Source organism: Patagioenas fasciata, chromosome 3, assembly GCF_037038585.1.
Source record: "Patagioenas fasciata isolate bPatFas1 chromosome 3, bPatFas1.hap1, whole genome shotgun sequence".
Taxonomy (NCBI): Eukaryota; Metazoa; Chordata; class Aves; order Columbiformes; family Columbidae; genus Patagioenas; species Patagioenas fasciata.
In genome coordinates, this window is record NC_092522.1 from 86140349 (window position 1) to 86145514 (window position 5166).

The window sequence follows — 5166 nt, forward strand, 5'->3', positions numbered from 1 at the left end:
CTGTGCCTTCAAAATAAGGCAGAAATATGTGAGAAATTGGTAGTAGAAAACCTCTGTGGTTGATTTCTTCAGAGGGGAGTATCAAACAATAGTTTGGGTTAGAAGGAATCTCTAGAAGTCATCTGGTTCAACATTTGCTTTTAGCAGGGCCAAACTCAAGGACTTTTGCTTCATTTTGCTTCTTCCTATTACATAGTGTAGACTGTATCGTGTCTCATATAGATCAGTTCACTGGCACACCTATGTTTATTTCAGAATATAATTCAGGCAACTTTTACATATGGATTATTTAGACCTAATGTAGAGATATTAAAGATATATTCTGTGGCATAATTTGCCAAAACACAAAGGCATGGAATTAGATATTTCTGATATCAAATATGTGTTGAAGACTTTAGGCATCTGAACTATAAACTTGAAGCCTGTCTCAAAAGCAGTCAGTTTTCCTGAGGGTTTAGAGAAGTTGCAATTTGTGTACTTTTATAGGTGGTATGGAATATGTTCTTCTTACGTAGAAAAACAATAAATAGTAAATAATAGGTAGGCAAAGAAGACCCTTAAAATTTAGGATTTAGTTGATAAATATTTCAGAGGTCACATACTTGTATAAGAACTGAATTGTCTGTGTTTGTGCTTTTTGAAATTTAAAGCTTCTGCAATGATAATATGTTTTATTGTGTTTGAGTCAGCTTTGTCCTTTGGGCATCAAAATGACTTCACTGCAGCAGAACTTCAGTTGTCAGTGGTCTGTAAAAGTAGGCCAGCTTCCTTGGTGCCATATGGGATTCTTTCATGAGATTCTCCTAATTTTGTTCAGCCTGGAGAGAGCATTAAGGAGGTTGTGAAGCCCAGGGCCCACCTTGTGGATGAATATGCGAAGAATGATAATGAATATGAAAGCTCCTTTAGCTCAATGACATTCAAAGTCCTTGCTATCACAATGCCTGACCACTGGAGTTACTGGAATGGAAAAGACTGTTCTGTCATTTAATCAGTGCTTTCCACTCATTGAGATTCAGTCCAGTCTCTAGTGACAACTGCGCAAGGATTTCTACAGTTTTAGGGCTGCAATAACTAACTTAACTGTAAAAAGGGGTGGGACAGAAGAAGAAGATTAAGAAATGTAGCGGTTTATGGAGGTTTGTTCATTTGCATGTGTTTTCATCTCCCCAGTGGATGGGCTGACATTAATTAATTTCCCCTCAAATAGAAACTCTTGTTTGTCACAGAAAGCCCCAAGATACACTTCCCAAATTTGTCCTACATACAGATTTTATATCATAGAGAGCAACGAACAGTATTGATTGCTTCCTATCATATTTGGGTGACCCTGACTAGTTTGCCATAATTTTAAAAATCTGCATTGCTCAGGCAGTATCCAGGAGGCTGTTGGACCTGTGGCTTGGCTTCTAAACATATTGTGTCTCCTTAAGAACGAGATTTATATTGGCTACATCCCAGAGGTGAATATAATGACCTCTTTCACCTTGTCAGAAGGGCAGCCCTGTCAAACTCGCAGTAGTCAATATCCTAGAGTGCATCCATTTAGCAAAGGAGCACAGCCCAGACTGGGACTTCAGAGTGCAGCTACTCAAATGCACAGGTCTGACAAAGACAAATAGCACAGGGATGCACTAACCAAGCAAGGACAAAGGAATGCCTTGCCTCCACTGTGTGAGAAATTGAAGCCCACTTGGATTTCTTCTGCATGCATTTTATGATGTGAGAAGAGGTTTAATTTTTTGAAGTCCCTGATTTAGGACATGAGAATACTTCTGCCCAATCCCATACTTTTGTTTTCGTTAATTCTTCCTTTCACTTCATATTTTAATTGACTGGAACTTTGTCTTTTTCATATAGGTAGATTGATTTTGGCTCTTAAATAATACAGTTTACCTATTGATACCCCCAGTATTCTCTGCTACAGGTACTTATTTAACAGCTTTGCTTAAACGATTAGAGCAGTGCTGTCCAAAACAGTGGTCGTATTCTTTGTGTGGACAGTTCTGATCTTTTTATTGACTCCTGATTAAATATGTCATGCTGACATTGTGCCGTGTAAAAATCTGCAACACAGAATGCACTTCACAGAATAATATTTACTAAATTTCAGAAAGACTACATTTCAATAAAATGTGAAAATAAAGAATCAAGACATGTTTTCAATTAATGTCTTTGTGACTGTTGTTGTAGAGCTATATTAATTTTTGTATATAGTTTTACTTTTGCGTAACTTCAATTTGTGGTATACACGGTCCAACCATCCCTTTAACACAGCTCTGTTGTGCAACAGTGGACTTTTTTTCAGTGTAAAGTTCTTCAATCATCTCAAATCTATTTAGAATAAGGATTGCTTTTCCCTTTCAGTCAGGTCATAGTTTTCTAGCTGTCATTTTAATGTAAATCACAACAAATAAACTTAGTGAAGTCAGTGAAGTAAAATCTGTAAAAAATCACCACCAGTCCCCAATGTTACAAACACTCAGCATGTAGCTAATTGTGAATCACATTGATATGAACAGTACTACTAACAGTGTGCAAAATTAAATGCATTTATAAGCCTTCACAGTATCAGGGCTTCAGAGAGCTCACAAACTGGCGTTTGATGTCCATTTATAAATCCCGATTATAATTAACAGGAGTTTTGCAGTCACATCAATGGCAGAGTGTATGTAGAGAATATTTCTGTTAGCCAAATAGTCTGCAGATGGAGTCCCAAAATATTCATTGACTCCCTGCTGACAAGGAAATTATTTATTATTACTACCTACATGATACAGTACTAACCTTGAAAACCTATTATATTCTAATGAGGCCAAAGCCACTTAAACTAATAAATGATCGCCACCTCAAAATCTGTATTAATTTAAGGAAATATTACAGTTACCATAGAATTAGAAATTTTCAGACTTTTTTATTATGTTTCACAATGAAGGAGATAAAACCTTCTAGAAACTCTAACAATGTTTACCATCGTGAGCTCCATTCGTGTTGCTACTTCATCTCATACCAAGCCCTCTTAACCTAGGATAATATCAAATACTAATTATATGGCAGAAAATGTTTCCCTGCCATCAACATTTATTAAAGGATTCTGCTCTGTCTTTACACTGAATATGGAGCAAGTTGATGTATAATTACAAAAGTGACATAGTTTTGCATGCTAACACTGAAAAACTTCAGTATCATTGAAGTATGACAAATTAACAAGAGAGAATCTGACCTATTCAGCAAATGTCGGGGCTGTGGGAGTTTATACTGTGTTAATAGCAAACAAGCAATATAGTCAAAAGTTCAAGCTTGAAATTAGAGTAAACAAAGTTTGAATTTTGCATCTGAGTCACAAATCCACCAGCTGGTGTTCTCATGATAAATCGAGTGACATAGTATGAACAAACAACTATTTAGGGTTCACCATAAACATTTCTACGAAACATTCTGGAAATTGGAATAAGAAATCTATCATACAGTTCACTAGTTGTAAATATGTGTTCACTTTTTTTGATCTTTTAGTGTAATTACTGCTCTGGGACAAAGTAAATAAAATGTTTTTTGTTGAAAGATCAATATACCTGACCAGATCATAAATAAAGACCTTCTCGAGGGAAGTGTGCCCTCACACTCATCCTCCAGAAAACTGTTATTCTCTTAAAACTTCTTTATTATCTTTAATTGAAATGTAATTTAGCCATTTCTTCTTCTCTCTGTCCTTTACTCTTACTTTAACAATTGTTGCTGTGAAAGAAGCCCATGTGACTTGATTTTTGACATGAAAAATTTTAGAATTATCAAACTCCTAAATAATTCCATATTTGAAAGAGCTTTTATGCTCTTGCAGAAACAGGATCCTAAATGTTAACTCTGTAGTGGATGTCAGATGATCACCATATGTTGTATTTTAATTTACCCTTGAGTTTCTAGAGTTTGCTGAGATACTGGTTGAAAAGTCAAATATCTTACATCTGTGCTTAAAACAAATTCAAGTAGATATAGCAGGAAAAGAAAAGTATAAATTATCATTGCAAAACATGTCTAGAGTGTGTAAGTCAGATTACCATATCCAGGAAACAGGAATTGCAGTGAGGAATACCTAGCAAAATTGTGGTATTAGACATCTATCACAGCAGAGAAGACAAAAAATGTCAAAAAGTATTTAGGAGGATGCTGATGTTTTCAGGCTTCAACAGGTATTGACACTGTGATATCTGGTTGCTCAATCTGTCTGTCCCAGCTTTTTTTCTTGCTAACAGGGAAAGCACGCCACCCCCTTAACCCCAGTCCTCCTGATCATGAAAGCAGTATTAACACGTGTTATGATTGGAACAACTTTGCTTTGTTGTCTTCTAACTACAGTGGAGCACAGGAGATATTCCTGGACATCTCCAAACACATAATTTGTGTACCTTATTATCCCTTTTCCCATTTCTGTATTGTCCTCTTTGACATCCTTTCTGCATCCTAGCCCTGTCCCAAATAATTACTGATAACTACTTTTTCTCCGTTGAGCTCAGTTTTTCTACATTCATATCCAAATTTGGTATTATTCTGCTACCTAGATAATCTCAATAACATGCTCAACTAACAAAGCTGCCTTGGAGCTGTTAATCTTGCAAGGCTGTTCTCCCCCAAAGATCTGCAATGTTCTCCTCCAGTTATCTGTGATGTTCAGCCTTCTCTCACTTAGCTTCCCCTTAACCACCTCTGAGACCCAGGTGTCCCTGACAGCCCTCACAGTGCTATCTGTAACTTTTGGCAGTTTCTCACATTGTTAATCTGTCATGTCCGGCAATTTCTCATGTCATGGTTTCTCATGTCCTGTTCAGTTAGCTTGACCCCGGGCCAGGGTTTATTCAGATGCCTTTATATCTGCCTGCAGCCCTAACAAAAAAGGAAATGAGACTTGGCTTGTTTATCTTTGTAATAAGAAGACCAAGATCAGATATGAAGTAAAATCTTGCAGACATCTTTTTTATAAGTACAGCACGTGAGGCTAAAACTACTGAACAGAATAATTTGTAAGGATGTATCAGGTACCTAAAGATCGTTATGATGTTTATAAGACTGGTAAGTCTGGTCAGTTTAAAATCTGACAAAATGCTTAACTATAATAGACTGACTTTTATTAGCATCTTTCATGCTAGTGGTTAATTCCTACTCATTTTAAGT